The 24,173-nt window shown below is 41.1% G+C and overlaps 1 protein-coding gene across 2 annotated transcripts in view; it reads right to left on the bottom strand.

Annotated features, from left to right (window-relative positions):
- Window positions 1–14,935, bottom strand: part of AKT1 (AKT serine/threonine kinase 1) — a 79,601-nt gene extending 64,666 nt beyond the window's left edge. The window contains exon 1 of one of the 2 annotated variants that reach the window (XM_072428844.1): window positions 14,725–14,935. The gene's annotated coding sequence lies outside the window, so the exon portion shown is untranslated. The other variant, XM_072428843.1, reaches the window with a different exon arrangement.
- Window positions 14,936–24,173: the final 9,238 nt, after the last annotated feature.

Raw genomic sequence — 24,173 nt, 5'->3', positions numbered from 1 at the left:
ATGGCTAGCATAGTAGGTAGATGGATACACTATATGGTCAATGGTTTAAAGACTCCTGGTCATCACACCCAGTATATGGCCAAACTATATATGGACACCCTTACAAACCGAGTTCAGGGTAAACTATAAATACTGTTAGCAGGCCATTCCAGTGTTCTCCCTGTCACTTTAGGCTGGGTGCATCACCCGGCACCTTTTCAGTAGCCACCCTGTTTTTATGGATTGCTGGGAAGTTGGGTCACAATACAGGAGCTGCAACCCACCTACAGCTTCTTCACACTCAGCTTAAAAAAATTCTAGAGATAATACTGCACTGATTTTAAAAATAACAGTCACATGGGATTATATGTTCAAGTAACCTATTTTTGTTTTTAACTGTAAAAGTCTACGTATAAAAAAAAAAAAAAAAAAAAAAAAAAGACTGCTGGGCCATCTTGGATGTGATGTCAGCTTTTAGAGATTAAAAGCTGCCAAGTAATACTCTACAGCAGCCATTCCTAACCAGGGTTCTGTGAAACCTTTGGGTCCCTTAAAAGGCTGTAAGGGGTCCCTTGAGCGCTTACGGATAGACCATTCTATGGATAGTGCCTGTATGGTTTAGGGTCCAACATCACTTGGCAGAGCTTAGCGTCAGGATATCCAACTTTTTTAGGTTTAATTATAAACCTCCACTTGGTTCACAAGAAGAATCTCAAAGTAGAGGACATTCTTCTTACTGATCTCCAGTTATTAATTTTTACAGGGGTTCCCCAAGACCTGAAAATTATCTCAGGCTTCCCTATAGATAAACGATGCTTTATAGCAGTGTTCTCAACCAGAGTTGCTTCAGGACTACCTAGGACCATGAGCAACTTGTGCCTCTCAGGCCAGCTGCCACGGACATCAATGATCATTTGGCTATCTGCAAATTTAAAGAAGGAGACACAGAAGATAAATCCAGCACAGACAACAAATAGACACTGCTAGAGAAGAGCACTATACCAGATCTTATTATCTGACATCAGTACCTGAACCAACTACACCTCTACAATCTCCAAAACCACCCTCCGAATCTTGTGGAAAGCCTTTCTAGAAAAAAAGAAGCCATTATAAGGGGCCAACCTTATATTTATACACATGAAATGCTCCACAAGCTCACATAGGCGTGATGGACAGGTCTCCAAAAACACTTTGGTGAGCAGAATTTGTATAAACAAGCAAGGCACATACAATGGAATTTAGTTTGTCAAACACAAGCTTTCTGGTATGTAAGTTACTAGTACTAGTTTTTGCTGTTTAGCTTTTGTAATCAATTCAAACATCTGACATTCAATTCATAAAGAACCGCATAACCCTGCCCGCTGTGAACCTAAACATGCTCACAGCTGTAGACACTTGAGCTAGGTTCAGCAAACACAGAACGTCAACCAGACCTTGAACGCATTAAACACACACAGAGATTCAAAAATCCCTACTCAAGTGATGAACAAAAACAAAAAAAAAAAAAAGTGTTCAGGCGATTCACTGCACCTGTCTAACATGCCTATCCTCCAATACAAATGTCTCTCTGTACCCAATGACCTGCATGCAACGGCAATCCATAAGAGTCCGATATGCAGTGTTCTCCCCAGTCCCTTTTAGCTGGGCGCACCACCCAGAACTTTTCAGTAACCACCTGGCTGTTTTGGTTGGTTACTGAAGAGTTCTGTCACAATAAAGGGGCTGCAACCCACCTACAGCTTCTTCCCACCCAGGGAAAATACTGCATATGTATACATGAGCTTTCCATCCAGAATGAAGATACAAAATTACCAAGGATTTATAAATAATTACAAGATTACAGAAGAAATTAAACCAAGAATAAAATAGCACTAAAATTCTGCAATAGAGGTTTATTTGTAAATGGATTGTTGATTGCACAAGAGTCTGTGCTGAAAATCACAATGCCATTCACAATAGGAGAATTCATATCTACACCACCCCATCCGTGCACAAGTTCCCACCACTAAACTTTAATTTGTGTGTAAAGTTTGGAGAACAATATTCCCCGCAGTGCATCCAACAACAACCAAGATCTGGGAGTATGCTCATTGTACCATTTGTCATGGCGTTCTATCAAGCAAACCTGTCTTAAAGGAAATATAGGGACTGCAATTTCTAACCTTCCTAAAATTATAGCTGCCTGGCTGTTATTTGGACACTAGGATTTCAGTTTTCTAAGTATTCTGAAACCAGGATCCAGATGAGAAATCTTAAAAATTGGAAGTAGTCCCTGTCAAAGTTCCCTAAAATTGCCTTTCCAGTAATCCTCTGCAGTTGTTGCCGCATTAAAGGCACGGTGCAGAATACATAGTGCTTCCATGTATAGTGAAACATAGGCCCCCCTTCCATTATATTGAGCCTAGCTGTTAACTGTCACATAAGTAAGGGAACAATATCACCTCAAAGTGAGAAGGGAAGAAGCAAATTAGTGGTGACTGGTGGCGATTTGGGTGGGTAGGTAGGCAAGCTTTCCATAAACACGGGGTCTGGATGAGCAGAGTGACAGGGACTCTAACTGCATAAGTTCAAGGTGTTGGAGAAAGAGGTAGGAAGACAGCCAGACAACTAATAATATAATATAAGGATAGCAATGGCAGCCTAGTTTTTCTTTCATCAGATCAGTATTCTTTAGGCTGCAGACCAAGCTTTTACCAACGAGTAGAAGAATTAGACAGAATTTTGCATTACCACCTAATGCTCCACAACTCTATCCAAGTCAAATCAAAAGCCTATCTGATGTAAATGATTGATCCATACTCCCGTTATGGTCTGAAGAGCTGGTTAGGACCTCAGGAGGACAGCTGTTGAAAATATTGGTTTACTATAAACTGAAAGCAGCCCGGAAGAGTTTTCTTCAAGGGGAGCAAAGCAACTAGATTACTCAAATGGCAACCAATACCATTCATTTGCTCCTGTGAAGCTCTCCTTAGCTTTGGGGAGTGAGTAAAGGCGTCCTGTGTAAGCTATAGTTAGATTTCTAGTTTATGCTTAGGCAGGGTCTCCTGTATCACTTTTTATATATGACAGTGTTGGAACCAGTCGCCAGTGTTGTGGTCCTCCGTACTCTGAATCACAGCCCTACATGGCTCCAGTTAGCTTTAGGCACCGCTGTGCTTTGTTGGAGTTGTGTTGTAGAAGTTCAGCTCTGACCTGCAGCTGTGCTCATTTGAAAGCATTTAGAAAATGATGACAAATCACAAACAAGTTTACCTGTTCCTCACAACATGCAGGGTGCATCAGGACGTCAGTATTTCTGGCATGAAAATTGTAGGAAATCAACATTGTGGTTGTTGGGTTGGCCATAATGGCCTGTGGCTAGAACAACTATTAGTGAGCCATCTGCCCTGCATCTCTTGTAATTCCATACAATATTGACCAACACTGACTCCTGATCTCAGTGTTGGAGAAGACACAAAACACGTACACAGAGCTTCACAAATACTTATCCACAAGCAAGTTTACCAACAAGCTTCTGATTCTGCAAAGCACCTAGCACTCTGCTGTTACCCCCCTATGTACAGCCTGATAATGAATAACCATCATACCCAGAAACTTGTGTCTATATACCAAATTGGTTTGTGAAAACCCACACCCACTTCAGACCTCCAATCTGACCTTCTCTGGGTGCTTGCTTTGGAAAGGTAGCCATAAGAAAAAATAAATAATCTGTGGGTGTTTTAAGTCTCCCAAACTAATGCTGCCTCCAATACGTATTAAGCACAAATCTTGAATATTGAAAACTGGCCATAACACCCTGAACACAATTATTTACATATGTTGTAAGACCAAGATTAGTGACCGAAGAAGAACAGCGATTTTTAGTTGCTCAATAGCAAGTTTTTTTCTAAAATGTAAGAGGCGATAAGATCTATTACACTGAAGTTATCAGTGGACAAAGTTTGTAGCAAGGCGCGGTAGAGACAATTTATCAGCAAAGTACACAATTCGTGCCAAGTTAGAATATAAACAGAATGGCAGCATCACCCTGCCAACTTCTGTAAAATATATGACAACAGGAAGTGTCTGAAAAAGGACCACCATGTCACGATTATCTTATTGACAGCTGGATTGTAAATATTTAAAATAACATGTGAAAGGTTATATAAAATTTTAGAGATTGGGTTTATTAGTTTTGGGTTTCTTGCTTTGACACCAAATAGTGACATCTACAACACAACTTCCATTCACATTTAAAATGTGCACAGCAAAAGTTGGGGGAGAAATTTGCAAGTTTATCGCTTTCTTCTCTAGGATATCTCCAATCTCGTCAACCTTCATGCAAAATTGCAAATCACAATACGCTATATTCAGGGCCCCACGCATAGAAGTTTAATAAGTACCAAACTTGTACAGCATAAATATACCCACTTAGAACCACTAGTTTTTTCTTTCCCATATTAAACAAATTCCATTGAAATCATTTTTTCTTATAAACATGACTGCATTGTTATTGTTTGGTAGAGCATTCAAGAGCTTTATCAGTAATGAGTAGTAGGAAAATTATACAGTCTTTGTTTCCATCAATAGCGGCGTACAGCGTATTTGCCTCATCTTGCAGCTGGTAGCTGACATTGAACGCTGCTGCTTAATCTGTTGTCAACATGCTCGTCACCCCGCTAATTTGTGCTCCAGAAACACATAATATTACTCACAAAACACAAAGAATTTTTGAGGCTATAAACAAAAACATCATCTAAGAGATCTGATAAAAAAAAAAAAGTTTGCAAAGCGTCTATGCGGTCTTTGGCACAGGGCAGTTTTCTTCGTCAGTTGTGCCTACTGCCATGGGGACGTCATTCCAGGCTCCAAACCTCCCAATTTTAGGAGATTAGATAGGGAAGGGACGTCTTTAGGCAAAGGTATGTAACCAAACACCACCCTGCTATGCCCCCAGAATCAGGAATATGAAAACTTATTAAGTAGGACTTTATTGGTAGACTCCTGGATGTTTATTTCACCAACATTTACTGGCTTTTCAGTTTAACAAATGCAATCATTTAGAGGTTGGATAAAAGCTTGTATAGTAGAATGCCTATTCTTGATATACATTATTTTTTTTCATACAGATCAAAAAGAGGGACATGTAAGCAAAAAGGAAAACAGGCAAAGGAATTGGGTTGCAAATGAGGGGCAATTGGAGCTTTACCATGGCAGTGCAATTTCCATTGATTTTTATTGTTTCTAAATCTGCCAATTTCATTAAAATATTATCTGGTGATCCTGCCATGAAGATCCTTGGTCAGGCAGTTTTTGTTATAGGATGACAACTCTCTGTCCCATCCATCCAACTGTACTTCCACAATGTGGGCAGCACGGTGGCTCAGATGCAGCGCTGGGTCCCAGGTTTGAATCTCAGCCAAAACTATATCTGCATGGAGTTTGCAGGTTCACCCTGCATTTGTGTGGGTTTCCTCCGGGTACTCCAGTTTCCTCCCACATTTCAAAAACATGCAGTTAGGTCATGGGCTTCCCCCATATTGACCTTAGACTGTGGTAATGACATATGACTATAGTAGGGACATTAGATTGTGAGCTCCTTTTGAGGGACAGCTAGTCACATGACTATGTACTTTGTACAGCCCTGCATAATATGTGAGCACTATATAAATACTGAATGATAATATTGTCAACCAGTCACATAAACTTCTAATAAAAACTGCAAGTAGTATCAGCACACATTACGTAGAAATTAACAACTTTTGGCATCATTGGGAAACCACCAAAAGATAAACTACTGACTAATATTTCTGCTACATTTTCCTTATTAACACCAACCTATAAAAATGGCAGGGAGGGTGAAAAAAAAAAATTATAGAAGATTGAAAAAAAATACATTAAAAGGAAATGCTGTACCAGTCTGCCTATGCAGAGTTCTCCCCGCACCCTTTTAGCTTGGGGCACCACCCAGAACTTTTCACTAATCTCCAATTCTTTATCACCTTTAGTCTTTTTATTATGACTGCACCAGTGTTCTCCCCAGACCCTTTTAGCTGGGCGCTCCACCTGGCACTTTTCAGTAACCAGCCAGCTGTTTTTGGGTTTTTACTGAAGAGCTGGGTCCCAATACAAGGGCTGCCACCCACTTACATTTTCTTCCCACCAGGCTTAAAAAAAAATTTCTGGATTGAACACTGCTACAGTAGGCAGGATCCATATGGTAGTTTAGATCCTCCAACATTGTGTTCTTCTACTACTACGGCCAATTTCACCAGTAGACATAGTAGGCTAGTGCCCCAGGTGCCACAAGCTTTCCCTGTTTCATCAGTAGAAATAGTTATCTCATATAAACTAATACAAAACAGTGATCCTTGCAGATTGACTCGCACAAGGCTTCTGGGTAGTTCGCCGTTTCATTAGCGGAACATTTTTGTTTACGACCTGACCCAAAATAAACACCTATAAGCGCCCCATCACAGTTTGCTGCAAAAGCTGCTGGCGAAAACCAATACAGGAAACTGCAACAACATCACAAGCTTGTAACACATTGTAACGCATCAGCATTTTCCACACTTTTGGAGCTGCAGCATCACATGACCCAAACCCTGGAAATTAAACCGATAAACAGCAGGATAAATAATTTATATCTATACAGATGTATCTATTACTACCTGATGCATAAGAGCTAAAACAATCCTTCATACCTATCCAGAAGAAATATACAAATACAATGTATGGGTGACTATTTGGAACTTCATTCCTTGCCAATGTTAGGCAAAGACAAATATTGCAAACGCTGATTGATTGAAAGATTTTCATTTCCTGAAACAAACAAGTGGGACCATGTCGGGCGAAAATCTAGCACCCGGAAAGCTTAGGGATCTAAGATGCCAGATTAATAATCAATTTTTAAAGGTGAGAACGCTGTGGGGTGCCTCCAGGTTGCCCCCACCTCCCTACAGAAGAATGCGGTCGAGAATGATCACCAATGGTCTTTGCCAGAGCAAACTTTAGACTAGCAGTCTATGCCAAACAAAAAATGATTAACATAAAAAAACCGTATCCAGCAATAACAAGTACATCATACCCCGTGCCCAGATCCTGGCTTTACCAGCCTGAAGGGGAAATGACAATTATTAACAAGTAAACACTGAGTCATGGAGGTACTGAGGTCATGCTATCAGGCTGATGATGCCATCCTACAACATTCTCTACAAGTTGATTAAATCATCTCCTGGCACTCTAACCCCCAACACATGCTTTATTTCTATTCCTCTCTGCCGGTCTGCTCAAAATCAGGATTATTAATAACGGACCCGAACGTGCTTTGGATTTTATCTTTAAACAATGTCCATTTTGGGTATTGGCACCAAATTACCTTTTATTATGAAATATTATTACTACACAAGTAACAGCTCTTCTCCATTATAGCATACCCTACCCGTCACTTCTCATACAACTTGGTAAAATAGAGATATATGGGACTTGCTCCTCGTCCCCCGACTATACCATGTGCAGGACCTGAGCATCCATTTACCAGATGGGGGTCATTATACTTGGCAAACACAGTTACCACAAGGCTTATACAGGTATTAGTAACCAAGGTGCTATAAAGAGAACCTGTAGCATATATTGAGTTTTCATTTATTCTGTATCTTTATGTATTTCAAGGTTTGTACACAAAATTTACACCTTCCATAGGTCAATGAACTCGGAATATTCTAAAGTCTGCTCAGAATATGATCATTGGGAACATCAGCCAAAACTTACTTGTCCACAACACTATATTCTGACAATTATACCAGCATATTATATAACTTTATTACAGCAATCAACGCCAGCTAGAAAGAAATCATGTAGTCCAATAATAAAGCTGAACTGAACCTGCCATTTAAACATACTACCAATACCAAAAAGTATATAAAACCACTTTGTGTACACCAAATGTATTTGTAAACTCAGTCATTACCTTGTAAACGTAGCATTGATATCATTACTGTGCTGCATATTGGGCCCAAGTTATTGAAGCTCTCCAAGGCTGGAAAGGACACGCTTTTATTAGTGAAGCTGGGTGATCCAGCAAACCTGGAATAGATCTGGTCCAGGATTCAAAACATTTGCTAACAAATGCCTTTGAAGAAATCCATTCCAGGTTGCTGGATCACCCAGCTTCACTGATAAAAGTGTATTTTCTCCAGCTGTGGAGCTTTAATAAATCAGGCCCATTGGCAGCAATGTGGGAGGGCCCTAGCAGACCCACCAATTACAGACTGCCTGCAGAAAACTACAGGGGGCGTGTACAAGACCAGTTACCCTGCACAAGCAGAGAGAACAGGTGTAACAAAGGCGTGGCAGCAAAATGGTGAGATCAGTGTTGTGTTCTCTCCTGTAAGCATGAACAGGGTGTTAGAGCAACAGCTTTGTTCACGCTATCACTTGATTGGCCGATATTACTAGCTCTTCCACTTTTGTGGTTTAGAGGATTAAACAGGACAAATATAAAGAAATTGAGGAAGTTATTTTATTTTCAGTATTTCAAAATCTAATCGGATTAAAAAGGAATTTTTATTGACATTTCATTTTAAAATCTAAAAATTATAAAATGTTTTTTCATATCACAGAACTGTAATCACTGGGTCTCTGTGCTTCTTCATAGGATGAGTCGATCATACTGGCGGAAGGGCCCCCTGAGTGCTGTGCATGGCTTCCTGAAAACATCACAGCACCCTGACTTGGTACGTCTCTCAAAAAGAGACTTCAGCCATGATGAAAGTGGTGGGCCAGATCTTGGGAGGAGATATGCAACTATCAACATTCCTGGTGTGTGGGTTATACATATAGAACAAAAGCAATACATCATTTGCCCAAATCCAGCCTAGAATTTCATATTTTGTCAGGAAAAGCCAATGTGTTTCGGGGGTTTCTAAAATCCCTTCCTTCAGGGGCCAGTATCTATAACAATAGCATATGAATACTCACAGGTAGAGGTATATGCTTGTATGTATATTATGAAATGAATAATTTTACATTAAAAGTTGCAATGTTTCAGTTTGATCACTTGGGAGGAGACCGAGGAAGTTCTTCCTCCTGCCTGCAGCAGGCTGTTGACTTCATCTATCCCCTCCTATTGTGTGATACCTCCCCCACCTCCTAGATTGTAAGCTCTTCTGGGCAGAGTCCTCTAGTTCTCCTGTGTCACTGTCTGTAATTTGCAACCCCTATTTATTGTACTGCTCTGCGTAATATGTTGGTGCTATATAAATATTTATTAATAATAATAATAATCTCAGCCTAGGCAAAGTCACAGAAATGAGCTCAAGGACTGCTTACTTTTTATTGATAAAATGAGCAGCTTGTTTTGTACTGTTGCTGTATTCATGCCGCCTTGTAAGTACTATTGGCTTAGATACTTTTTAATGCCTTGATAATTTCAATATAAAACTGCCCTTAAAGCAAAAATAATAAATACAGAAATAAAAATATTTACATATATTCACAAGCAGCCACAAAGGATATATAAGCACAGTGCATGTAATGTACAACTTATGCAGAGAGGGCCTACACCTGTGGGAGGAGCCAAGAAGCTCCACCCACTATAGGATGTCTGATAGAAAACTACAGAAGGGGGCGGATACAAGACCAGACACCCTGCACAAGGATAGGGAGCAGCAATGACTGGTCTTTATTATTAAAGCCTCCTGCATGTGGCAACATTTGTAGCCAGCTAACTGCATAGACCTGGAGGAAATATACCGAGATTAAGAAGTAAGAATACACATTCCTCTTGTATTTATATCTGCTTGTCCACTTTAAACAATAAAAAAAAAAAAAAAAAAAAATCACCATTCAACTCTTTTATGATGATGATGCAGGAATAGCTGCTGGATAGAACTTCATTGTGTGTAACCATTAGGAGCTGATAACCCACAACAATCTGTCTGATTTATTTTCAAAATACTTATTAATATTGTGCATTGATCAAAAAAAAATGTCAATCAACAAACTTTCACAGTTTTTCTTAAAATTATATAAAATCACCAAAAACAGCGGAAGGGTGCTGAGTCTACGATGCATTAAGGCGTTCTGGGAAGTTTTCTTTTATTCAATACTCTCCAACAGATTATTTGTGTTTGATTGCAACAAGAAAATATTTCTTAACTTACTCACTCAACAACTTTCAGTTTTTAGCCTTAGGGGACAGAGAAATGATGAGGAGACTCTACCTGAAAATCTTTACCTGTAATTCCACGTCTACAATGGTGAAAAGAAGATTATAGAAAGGCACGGGCCAGAAAATAAACATTACAAGAAAAAGAAAATATACAGCTTATCACCTGCCGGTACCAAGCATACGTTGTTTGCTTGATCAGATCAAAATCTCCCTGGTACCAATCATTTGTCTTCAATGAACCAATCAGATTACAGCACAAACCTAAATATAAATCAGAATGCCGCAGCTGATTTTGTGTAATGGGGGTTTAAAGCTATGTGGCCATTGGTTGCCCCACACTCTCTCAACAAATAGCCAATCCGGATCAATATATCAATTAGGAGTACCCTCATCTTCTAATATTTTATGTGCAATGTTTTCATCTGACGTATTAAACATTAGATGCGATGATCATTTTTTTACTGCTAGAGAGAAAAGGAAACACTTATTTGTTTCCTTCTGTATTGTTGTTGGGAGATTTCCCTTCACTTCCCATTTGCTGTCAATGTTTTACCAAACAGGAAGTGAGTGGAACTCATCGCCAACAATACAGATGGAAACAAGTGTTTTTTTTTTGTATAGTAGGGGGAAGAAGAAAATTCCTGTAAGATTTGTGTGTTTTTCAATAACTTTCTGCACGTTCAGTAGGACAGAGAGAATGTAAGGACTATTTTAGATGGGTGGTGCAGTTAGCACTTCCTAATACTTGCAAACTGAACCACAGGTTAAATCTCTATATGCAGGGGTCATCCATGTTTCATCACTCATTCACCTCTAGGGAATGAATGGAGGTGGTAGTGAGGGGTTCAATACTGCTAGTTGTAAAATGTTAAAATTCTGGTTCTTTAAGAATTAGTTCAGTGACTGGGACAGCTGTCATCGTGCCAATTACTGTTCCCACTGCCCTTCCATCTAATAGAGTCCATTATAGACCCTCCGTCATTCCACTCTTACCAAACCCTAAACTGGCCACACACACAATTATTTTATTGGATCAGATTTAAAGAAATTGAAACAAACTCACATAACCCTTTGATGTTGAGTAAAAATTCTGTTTGTTTTTTTTTTGTTTGTTTTTTTAGTGCAACACCCTTTTAAAAAAAAAAGCACCGTCCCCCTATTCTCGATCAGCTAGGCGACCCGAGGATGAATGGAGCGCAAAGCCTCCCGGAATACCTACGTCACGCATCCCAGAAGGCTCGAGTGCTTCTTCTGTGCATGCCCATGCATCTCGGTCATGCGCAGAAGGAGCCTTTACGTTCAAAGAAAAAATTTGGCCGATCTCACAGCAAGTTTTTATTTTTCCAACTTACGTCACCCGATCTCGCGCCTGGGTCGGGTGACATAGGTAGAAGAACCCGGAAGAAGAGGTGAAGATGGCTGCACCTGGAGTGCTGGCCCGGGGCCGGATGCCGGGACGACGGGGGACCCGATGCAAGAGACCTCTGGATCAAACTGTAAGGTAAGTGTATTTTTTTTTTTTAGGCACTTTTTAGTTGTTTCTTTTTAAGAAATTCTCTCAAAAACAAGGGCACCCTCAATCCATTTATTAATCAGGAATGACAGCTGCCACTCAAATTCAGGTGATCAATGGCCGCATAGCTTCATATAAGACTGAAATATACAAAGCTAGGGGTGGCGGTGACCCCATTAACATACAGTCGGATTTCTGCTGTGATCTGATATTGTGTGATATATGGCAATATTCCAAGCAAATGATCAATATCAAGGAGATGTCCATTGTTTACCTGATCATGCAGATTTCTAACAATGGTTATAACCAGTAAGAAGAATATTTATGGCCTGACATGTACTTTGTGGTATCGGATTGTTTTATAAACATTTTTCCCACCAAAAAGTTACCAATACACCTTGTCAACAACTACAAATCCCAGCAAATCCAATTAGCCAGCAGAAAATTGCTGCCCCAACCAGAAATGATGCTTTGCATAAATAAAGGTCAAAGAAACTCAATCGGCCGGTCCCAGCCTTCTCTATCATTTACCGAGAGTTCCATGTAACTCCTCACAACTCCGGGCATATCGGGGCCTTACAGCTCAAAGGTATCTTCAATTTCCAGCCCTTTAAAGGAGAATAATAAAATATCATAACAAACACCGACACATCAAAGCTGGGAGTCTGTAAAGTGTTTTTCGTCACCCAAAGCAACCAGACACTTCATCCAACCTGGACTGGTATATGGATTGAATGGTTGATATGGGCAGCACAGACTTGTCTCTAATGCTTTTAGATGTCAGGCCTGAACAATGCCCAGCTAAAGTCTGCTAAATAGATTCTGACTGGTTACTATGGGCAACACAGGCTCGTCTGTGGTGGTTTTAGGTCTTGTGGCTAATAAGAGGCCATCTAATATCCAGTATATGGGTTCTGACCGGTTGCTAAAGGCAGTGCAGACTCGTCTATGGAGCTTTTAGACATCAGGCCTAAAACGAGATTTGATAAAGTCTGAAAGATTTTTACTGGTTGCTATGGGCAGCACAGACTTGTCTGTGGCGTTTTAAGTTGTTGATGTTGGGCCTAACCAGGGCCCAGCTAATAGGGCCTAACCAGGGGCCAGCCCAGGACATGGATTCTGAATGGTTGCTATGGGCAGCACTGACGCTTTTACACATTAGGCCTAACCTGAGGTCAGCTAATTCTGGTATATTGATTCTGACTGGTTGCTATGAGCAGCCCAGTCTCTTCTGTGGGGGTTTCAGATGTCAGGCCTAACAGAGGCCAGCTAATGTCTGGTATATGGATTGTGACTGGTTGCTATGGGCAACACTGATGCTTTTACACATTGGGCCTAACCCGAGGCCAGCTAATGCCCGGTACATGGATTCTGTCTGGTTGTTACGGGCAGCGTCGTCTCATCTGTGAGGGCTTTAGACATCGGGCCGAATCAGAGACCAGCTACATTCTGTATATGAATTCTGATGGGCCCGTGCCACCCATAGCAACCAGTCTAGATGTCTGGCCTAACCCAAGGCCAGTTACATTTTGTATATGGATTCTGATGGGCCTGCGCTGCCCAAAGCAACCAGTCTAGACGTCAGGCCTAACCCAAGGCCAGCTACATTCTGTATATGGATTCTGATGGGCCCGTGCTGCCCATAGCAACCAGTTTAGACGTCGGCCCAACCCAAGGCCAGCTACATTCTGTATATGGATTCTGATGGGCCCGTGCTGCCCATAGCAACCAGTTTAGACGTCGGCCCAACCCAAGGCCAGTTACATTTTGTATATGGATTCTGATGGGCCTGCGCTGCCAATAGCAACCAGTCTAGACGTCGGGCCTAACCCGGGACCAACTACATCCAAATCCTGACACACAGCAAGGACGGCATGGTTGGGGTTAAACAGCGGCCTGGTTGCTATGGCAATGTGGCAAATATCAACCCCACACACAATGGCCTCCTCCCTTCTCTGCTGCCTTTATATACATAGATTGTCCAAGTAAACATGACCCTCCACCATTCCTAGAAGACTGGGTACCAGCAGACTCTCCACATAGCAGAGCTGCTGCACAGGCCAAAGTGGGATGGGTCACAATGAACCCAAGAACGCAGCCATAGATATTACACTATGTACGCAGGAAGTGGGCATAATTGGGAGGGGTGCGTTCAACTGATAGCGTTAAAACTGCCTGCAGAGCATTGAATAAACAGCAAATAATAAAAAAACACTGCTACAACAAATTTGTAAGACAAACTACAACAAAAGCAATCCTGCACCAGGCACAGGATGGTGCAGAGAATACTTCCATTTGGATATCCAGTAGGGGGAAGAAAAAGGAAATACACCAGTCACAGCATCATCAAGACATTACAATGTTTCAGAAAAAGAAACAAACCACACACACATATATACAATGCTACATTCTGCATCACAACAGCCAGTCTCATGCAAATGCATGGAAATAAGGATGCATGGTGCAACTACAGGCTGTAGAAGATGGGGGCCAGTGTGCAATGTGCCTTTTATTAGATTGCTATGCACATATACATGAGATGCTCTGCCTGCATAGGCCCTATGGCAAGGCTGCAGTCTATGGAGCCATCTACCCAGCATATAGGGGGTGGGGCACCAGACAAATGGGGCATTATTGGGGTTTTGGGGGTCTCAATCAAGGCCCATGAAAGGGGTGGTGGTGCCAGTATAGGGTGTGTGCTTTAGAAGGGAGGTGAAGGGATACAAGGGAGGGGAGTTGGGATGGAGGGGGTTGACTTACATGGATGCAAGAGGTATATAGGAGCTGTGCCTGCAGGAGGAGGAATGCCACCGGGGCTTGGGGCCTAGAGGTGGATAGCAGCCAGCTGAAGCCACACCATCACCGAGGGGAGCATGAGAGGGAAGGGAAAGGAAAGAAGGAAGGAGGGGGGAGGAGAGCAGACAGAGAGAGGGGGAGAGGGTGGGAGGAGGAGGAGGAAGAGGGGAAGGATAGGGCTGCTGCTTGTAGTATTGCTGCTGCAGATTCAGCCCATTGATTGCATGGAGGGATGGGAGGATCCGGTTGCTGCTTGGCTGGAGGCTGCTGGTACTGCTGCTGTCACCTTGCTGACACCCTGGGGTGCTGCTGCTGCTGCTGCAGGATGAGCTGTTCTCAGCCCTGGATCATCCTCCTAGAAGAGGATCAGCTGCCCCAGTGCTCTGTGTGTATGTCTGCCTTTTCCTCTGCTGGCTGCACACACAGTGTAGATTGTCTCTTCCTCCCCTGCACACAGTGATCCTCCTCCTGCCTTCTCTCTTCCTTTCTCCAGCCTCTCTCTGTCTATGTGTCTCCCTCTTCCACCCTGCCTGCTGATGACCACTGGGTCCTACTGCCCTGCATTGTGCACAGGGAGGAGGAGCAGCCTATGTGTAGCAGACAGGTGAGCTTTAACCTTTCAGCTGCTGGGCTGCTCATAGCTCATCAGTAATACTGGATTTCCTGCCATGGTTCTGGAAATATTATCCCATTGTTTTTCTACACTGACCACCAACACCAAAAAAATGACATTTAACCATTTGGAGTTTAAAAGGATGGCTTGGGTTTTTTTTTTTAGAAATATGGCAGCCCATTGATTGGCGGGCAGAGGATGCCAGGGGGTACTAGGGGGGTACGGCACTATTCGGTGCTGTACAGAAATGTATTTAAAAAATTAGTTTTGAAAACTTGCATTTTTTTAATACACACCATTTTAAATTCCTGGACATGATTATATTCATAGGTTCTGATTTACACAAGAATATGTACATAGGCAATGGTGGGCCACAAAATAACCGGAAAAATAAAGTGCCAGCTGAAAGTGTACAGCTATGACCACATACATAGGGCTCACAAATGTGGTTTGCTAAGTAGCACGCATGCCATGTACATAAGAGGTGAATTTAATCCAAGAATTAAAATGGGATTTCTGCTGATGTTTATAGCTGGCTTGCATTGGTTTGCCGTTTGGCACATGCATATAGCATAACGTACATACTAATATCACTAGGGCCCCATTTATACTATTATGCTGCAGTAATGTGCACAATAACCAAACACATGGAAGCATGTTACACTGGTGTGATACAATGCCATTAATTCTATATTGGCACCAAATGCACCTTGCCAACAGATGCTAACATGCATGTATTGTGCCATCAGAAATGCTACATGCTTCCCATTTAAATGAACAACCAGCCACCTTCATACATTACACATTACTATGCAATACAATGCTATGGGTGAATCAGTTGCTAGCACAATTAGCTTCCCCAAAATGATTGTGCTTGGACTACGGTAGGGACATTTTAACATGACTATTGACTTTATAAAGCAGCGTGTAACATGTTAGCTCTATATAAATACAAATGAATAATGATAAAGCATCACATTGGTGTGGATAGGCCCTAAAAGTGCAAGTGATGTGCTAAGGCACCGTAATCATTTCAAATTGTCTGACAGCACACCTTAAGTTACCGAAAAACAGACCTGGGCTATTGTTTTAATGCAATGCACCATAACGCACAAATGGTTACTATTTGCGTATTGTGGTGCACAAAAAAGCTTTGTGCTGCACTTCATAAATGCTCAGAGGAGCTTTTAAAACCGAACAGCACTTCCACAAACAGGTAATGTGAGCATGCTTTGCTGAGGAACCACAATGCACATATGCAGACATGCAGGTTGATTTTGCTGCTTCTCGACTTCCATCTCATGCTAAATATTGTTGTTTCCCTGCAACAAAATAAATGGATTTGAAGTAAAAGTTAATGCTTTTTTAAATAATATATATGTACATTGTAAAAGTGACCCTGGTGGATAGACAAAGTTAAACAGAACATATCCATGTTACTTGCCAATTATGGACACACCTTACCTCTGTATGCACCCTGCAGCAAATCCAGAAACTGCTGCATGTTCTAAAGCTTTCATCATTATCTATTGGGCAGCTACTGATGATGTAACTCCTAGGTGTCACTGGTATCTGGGTCTATTTATGGTGGTGTTGTGTAAAGAGCTGGCCAAATATGCCATGCAAAAAAACAAAAAGCCACCAAGAGCCAGGGAAATGGTTTTTGGCAAAAAAAAAGACCTTACCTGTCCTTTTCCCAAAAAACTCTACTTCCCCAGGGCTTTTTGTTATTTTTTGGGTTTAGTTCTGCACTGGAAAAAGTACAATAGAAGGTTACGCTGTCACTTTGCCTATTCAGGGCAAAGCAATGAAGTTCCTAAAAGTCGACCTGCTTAAATTTACCTCCTTGGCTTCAGAATCCTTGTAAAATCCCAACACATGGCATGGAGAAATATAAGACCTCCTGCCATGGTGCAGTGCCTTACTTGGCTATCTATATTATTATAAAGCGCTAACATATTACGCAGCACTTTACAAAGTCCATAGTCATGTTGCTAACGGTCAATCAAAGGGGCTCAAAATCTAATGTCCTTACCACTGTAATGTCTTTCATATAGTCTAAGTTCAATCTTGGGGGAAGCCAATTAACCTAACATGTTTTCAGAATGTGGGTGGAAATCGTAGTACCCGGAGGAAACCCACGCAAACACAGGGTGAACCAGCAAACTCCATGCAGATAGTGTCCTGGCCAAGATACGAACCTGGGACCTAGTGCCGGAAGGGAAAGAGTGCTGAGCCACCATGCTGCCTGTATGTAAAGAAAACAGAAGTGTTTCATTTAAAGAACACACCTCTGAGCCACCATGCTGCCCTATATAAGTTTTTAATATGACGATATTTGATTTACACAGGTTGATGATCCCATTCTACTCCTTCTTTGACAGTGTTTAGGTCTGGGATTGGCATCTCAGGTCCGAGCATTCTATCATGGGAGGTCTAAGATTTCCCATCCCGAAAGTGCAAGTGAGTAGAAGTAGGTTAGGGTGGACTAGTAAAAGACTAATAATTTACTCTGAATGGGTAAAGTGATAATCATTTTAGATTGTATAGTTGATTTATAGTTTGAATCCGATTGGCCACCACGGCCCAATACAGACATTTTTTATGACATGCAGTTATAAATGAAAGTGTGTAAGCACAGATACTTCACAATCATTTAGCATCCATTGTTTCTATGTACACGTTAAGGAATTTGGCAGTTGCTGGTTCATCTGCTAGAGTGTATGTGTTTGTACTGAAGCTTTGCACACGAATCTGGGTCACCACTAACCAAATGACGTTCTTTTAATAGAAAATTATTCAGAATTTGAACGCGAGTGTCTCAACCCCTGACCAAACTTTGATGAAAACAGCGGTGTTATGATGCTTTATATTTTATTAATTTGAACTGTTTCTGCACGCAATTATAAAAAAGGTTGGTGGCCATCAATGCATGGTTCAGCTACCATTCCACTGCTATACGATAGAAAAGGCAAAGATGATCTAGTGGCTATGTAAAGTACAGACATACTTATTATACAGGGGTTGCCTTTTAGTAATTGTAAAGAGTTAACTATTTTTTGTAATTTGTCCATTATGCATGTGGCTAGCATGGGAGAGGCTATATACATCAGCATTGTTTCTGGGTAGATATCCCCTTGCTTCCTGTGTGGTCACCAGGTCAGGAAGTAAGAGGAAACCTCCAAATAGAGACACAGAAAGCAAGAAAAACCTAAAAAGTTTTTAATGCTTTCTAGTCTATCCAGAATGTAAAAATAGAAAAGTTGGCTTTTTACAGTGATCCTGTGAGCATGGGAACTGCTGACTTGTTTTTTTGAAGGTTTAAGCTCCTGGACAGGTCAGGTATAGGTACACCTGATATACACATGCTTGTTTCAGGGCACTGAATCACTAACCATGCAAGGATAAGAATGACCGCTTTGGAGCCAGTGAGGGAGCAATTCCACAGAGATAGACCCTTTCACAATATGATCCCCTGCCTACAAGTCCCTGTTTAATATCAGAAAAGAAGAGTCTGCCCCCAGCCATCATGCTGCAGAGAACACTTGCTCTTCATGTGGAAGCAGTGGCCTCTATGCAGAGTTCTACCATGCCCTTGCTGAATAATAGCTAGAGATCTCCTATCAGCAAGGCGCATGCACATTGCCTATTGAAAGTTATAGGTCTGGCTCAATAGAGGGGCAGCGTGCCTGACCTCTGCATAGAGACAAATGCTTCCACACAGACAGAAAAATCCTCATGTAGTCCATGCTGGGAAGGTGGCGGTTGCTTTCTAAAGAAGACATGTGCATGTGCCAGGATACACCAGGCAGCTTCTGGGGGCGAATTAATTACCAGGAGGGAATTTCATCATTCCAGGCTGCCCAACCAAAATGACCAAAGACCCAACGGGTGAAGATGAAGGTGCAAGAACAGGTGAGTACAATGAAAAAATTGGGATCAGGCATGTAGGGTTATTTTATTACACATTGACTGTCCCTCTGCAATTAGGGACCCACCAGGCACAATTTTTTACTTTGGAAAATTGACTTCCATTTTAACACTTTCTAAACCCAAAAGTTTGACGCTGAAAGGGTCCTGTGTGGTTTTTACAAGGCCTTGATCCTAGTGCCAAACTGAAAGCAAGGCATATAATATTGAAAGCAAGGCATAGTTTTAATTTCTTGCAACAATCTGCTAACAAAGTTGGCAACAAAAGGATGATACTGTGTTTGCATCATCTTTCAGACATACTTGGGGGTCATAAATTCAGCATTTTACTGGGTGATAATAAAAGGATACAAAGCGGTAATCATGTACATCTTGTTCAGATTAATATGTAACAAACTGTCTACAAAACATTTTCAATCAGCAGGATAGAAGAAATGACTACAGAGAGCATTTTTCCCCCAAAGCGAATCAGTAAACATCTCCTCCCCTAGCCATTCCAAACATGTACACATCATTTTTAGTCTAGACGCTGTAAACTAGACCAACACCTGTGTGCGAATCTCAGATAAACTAGGGATTCCTTTGTCAGTGTGGCCAGATGGAGCGCGCTCAGCCAATGAAAGAGATGGAGAGAGGAAGACCAGGAGCCCTAGAACAAAGCCATCCATCTCATCTCTGAAATGTTTATCGCTCTAAGATGTTCAATTCAAATCCTTAGAACGTTCCCTCTAGAAATAAATTAAATATCACTGTGATGCTTTACTGAATTAATATACTAAGTCCGCAGAGTCCTTTGCAAAATTTAAATGTAAGGTTTTTTTAACTTATACAAGATAAAAGTTTAAAAGACCAATACAATAAAAATTGAAGGTTTAACCTGAAGGTGCATTGAGGGAGCAGATCATAGGTGCTGAGTAGTTCCATATTTAATTCAAGAATGTAGTGATCCTGGAGCAAGCCTTTGTGGTTATGCTGGAAAACCCTCTTTGCCCCTGAAGGTTATGTATATACATAAGATTGTTGATCTGATGGATGAATAAACAGGCGTTATAAACATTGCTTCATTCTGTTTAATGGGGAGGGGAGTGGGTAGGACAAGCGGCACCCTGTTGTGCTCTCCTCTATAGGAGTAAACAGCAGTCATTCTCAATTGGTCTTTAGTTGATCCACCAGGAAAGATTGATGAACAGAGGACTGCTGTACGCATGTATTAGAGCAGTGGTCGCCAACCTTTTCAGACCCATGGACCACTAAATTTACTATCTCCGGGCCTCGCATGCGCAGGGAGCCATTTGTCACTCAAAGGGTAAGAAACTTCTCCCAGAGTGACGTCATGATACCAGATACACAACCTGACCAGCGCCCTGAGCCTGGGATCTGTACAGGGCACATGGACCGCGGTTGGCGACCACTGTATTATTGGACTGCTGTACACATTTATTCAGAAGCTTCCAGTGCCTTATAGTACAATATAAATGTTTTTTTCTGTTGCTTAAATCCTAGTAAATATCTATTCTCTCAATAGACTTTTAGTTAACACAGTATACCTACCAAGTGCCATATCATCAATTGATATTCATGCATAACAACCCAAACAACTTAATTTCCAAATGGCCAATAGTGTGACAATCTCAAAATTAGTTCATCAAATATTACCACAAACATGGAAATATGCAAAGTCAAATGTACAGCACTGATACAAAATGATCGGGCAGTAAAACCAAGGTACAGAAATAGAAAATTGAAAATGAAGCCTGAGAACCCTTCCTTCTTTCTCTCCTATACTCCAGGTTATGTCCTAGGGTTCAATCCATATGTTTATTATGTGTTGAGTTATTGTTCTGTGTTGGCTATAGGGCACTAAGAAGCCAAGGAAAGGAATCATATATGGGGGGGGATTTTTTTTTTTTATAGAAACATAAAAATAACAATATAGTCCAGGCACTACACATACATGATATATCTGGCATTGGGATTAGTATAAGGCGCGTCACAGGGTCTATGGGTGTTGCCAAATTGCAATTTATATCACTGGTTGCATGTAATTAGTAATAACATTAAAGACCAACCAAAGTCTTATTTCTCTAGTCGGGTGATGCACAGGGAGCCTGAGTCTGGAAGACTGGAATAGGAGACATGCTGGACCACTGGAGACCTGGACTGCTGTTCTCTATGAAAGCAGCTGTCTGACTCCTTAGTCTGTTGCCAACACAGGACACAGCTTCTTGATGACAAACGTATGAATGAAAATAAAATCTGCCATATGTTTTGTTATGCAGTCATGCAATTATAAAAAAAAGTCTTGGGTTTGAATAGATACGTAAAAGTTTTCAGTGGAGTTTGGAAAACATATATCCATTCTTTTCTAATTGAAGCCCGGTGCCTGGGAAGATTCACTCTCTTGGTGACCATTGTTACTGCTACTGAAAGTGATGGTAAGTCCAACGTTTTACAGGTACAGGAAGTGCAGCCAAATCTCCAATGGGTTCAAAGGCATTTGGAGTTGTTGGTGGATCTAGACAAAAAAAGGCTGCATTCAACTGGAAGAAACACAGTGCAATACAATGAAGGTCACATGCAACCTCTGAGCTGTGCAGTTAGATTTTGCTGACCCACATTAAGAGGAGTTACAAGCACATATCAAACAAAGTTAAACAACATTCCTCAACATATGCCCTAAGATTTATATATTAACATTTGGGTAACTGTAATAAGATGCTGGTGGAGGACACCCAAATATGAACTCCAAGCAACTAGCTAAACCCGCTGTTGAACACATGTGAAGGAGTCGTTTTACCTGCCAAAAACTTGTATTTCCCTCTACGCAGTGCTGAGATTTACAAAGCTCCGTCACACAAAACAGCCCTTTTTGGAAAGCTGAAGATTTGATTTTACTCTTGCATTTAGGTCACAGTACCAGCTCCTCACTAGCCTGTGATTGGACTGGATAGCACTGCAGGGCAAATAATTGGCTTGGATTTTAACTTTAAAGTAGAACTAAACCCAGTGGATACCCAACTGTACCTGTTCCATTGCAGGTGCTGCCATCTTGTTCCTTCTTCTCTTGCTCATTCTGATCTTTGGTCATCTGAATTAGCTGGGCCAGTATGACATAACTCCTGCAAGCACATGGGAATTCATTTAGTTCTGGTAAATGCATGACATCTCCTGTCCCTTTCTGCAATAAAGCCCTGTCTGATTCTAAATGTGTAATCTTTTTAAAAACAATTTTTTTTATTAGAGCGGGACAGAACTTTAGGATTTCCATGATGCCATGTTGAGAAGATGTACCTTTCCTTAGTGCCATTTTACATATTCAAATTCTATTTGTGCTACAACGCAGGATGAAAAACTAGTGAGCATCAAAGATTGCTGCAACTTTGGTGCAATGTTCTGACACTTCTGTTTACATTATCCTAAAATGCAATATTCATTTTAATTAGTTGGCTTTAGTTAGTTAAGTCAAATGTCTATATTTCCCATGTGTCCTCTGGAGGAAAATGCATAAAAGTCACATAGGCGTAGAACATGTCTTGTGTTGCTCTAGATTTTAATGCACTAAATAAATAAGATATGTGCAAAGATGTGCATTCTCCAAGGTGAAGATGTGAAAGGGCCCCTATGCTGTTCACTGTCTAGAAAGTCCAGAAGGCTTTCATTTTTGGGGGACAAAGAAACTTTTGTTCTTCTGCACCTGATCAAGGACAATGGTAACCTTGTTACCCATTGGCATTCCCCACCTCTCCTTTTATTATTCTTCAGTAATATGTGTATGATGTAATGCAATAAGTATTGATGTATCCCACAGCAACTGGTTGATAGACTTAAAGGTAATTTATCACATGGAGATTCCCATAAAGACCAATGAGTTGAGGGACCTAGTGGATATAATCAGGAGAAATATCTTGATGTCTGTAAAACCGATATTGTTACTGGATTAAGAGGAACCTGTGACCAAGATCTTTTTCCAACTTTAATCTGTCCTTGAATGCAAGTCGGTGTTCTTTACCGCAACCCAAAGCTAAACCAGCATCATAACCTCCTCCATCCCTCTAGAACAGCCATTCTCAATCATAGTTCCATGAAACCCTAAGATTCCTCCAGAGGTTGCTTGTGGTTCTTCAATCTGTGGCTTGTTGACCTGGAGCCAACACCACATAGTGGAGTCAACTGCATGACTCCAATGAGGTGTCTATAGAGGCGTTATTCTAGCCATGACTGTAATGGGGTATTCTTTCCACTGGCCATCAATAAAGGAGCCCTTTTTCCAAATGTGTAGGTTCCTCCAATGTTTTCAGGGGTTAAAGAGGGATAGAGGCTTGAGAAAGGCTGCTCAGGAATTGATCTTTTAATATCATTTAGTGGTTTTGCTGGAAATTAGTGCTCATCTGATTCACAGAATTTAAATGTCTTCTGCCACCCCCTGGCTCTGTCACTTCCCTGAACAGAAGGCATCAGAGTGAGTGAGGGCTGCACCATCAGTGCCAATAGATGCTGCAGCCAAACCCTTTGTACAGCTTTTGCGTGTATTGAGAAATACTGTTCTATATACTCCTATGGCTGTAGACATTAGGACTGTATGGGCAATAGGAACACAAGCTGGGTTCCCAGTTTTGACTCCTGCTTATATGTGGCCTTCAAAAGACATAATAAAATGTATGTTCTTCTCCAATGCCGTCCCTTTCTGTTGGTTTTAAATGTTTTGTTGTAACTGCAAAAAAGTGCAAAAAATCTTTTTGTATTCTCTGCATGTTACATTGTTCCCAACTATTGCTGATTCCTAAAGAACCATATCTCTCTATCATATGAGAAGTGGAAAGGAGTGGATGGAGTTCTGTAGTTCTATCTTGTTTCAGTTGTCCTGATATAGTATGCCTATACTGAGTTGTCATCCCAGGACATGAATTGTGTTACCAACAGAATCACCAGGTAAAAATAAAGAAAAAGAGAATTATTGGTGCCCCCATAGCTAAGAATTGGTAAACTTCATATTATCATATTTTTGTTTTTAGATTTAATTTAAAGCTCAAATTTCAAAAGATATTAAAAAAAAAATCTAGCCATATATTTATTAAAAATGTAAGCCAACTACTACACACCTTGATATTAACCTTTTCCCTTGCACATCCATACTAAAACTAGGGAGCTCAGCAGCAACCAATCAGGTGTGCTGCATTTACAGGTGCTAATAA

The sequence above is a fragment of the Pyxicephalus adspersus genome, chromosome 12, assembly GCF_032062135.1.
Source record: "Pyxicephalus adspersus chromosome 12, UCB_Pads_2.0, whole genome shotgun sequence".
Taxonomy (NCBI): domain Eukaryota; kingdom Metazoa; phylum Chordata; class Amphibia; order Anura; family Pyxicephalidae; genus Pyxicephalus; species Pyxicephalus adspersus.
The sequence above is the reverse complement of the archived record's forward strand: the minus strand, read 5'-3'. Positions and strand labels throughout refer to the sequence as shown.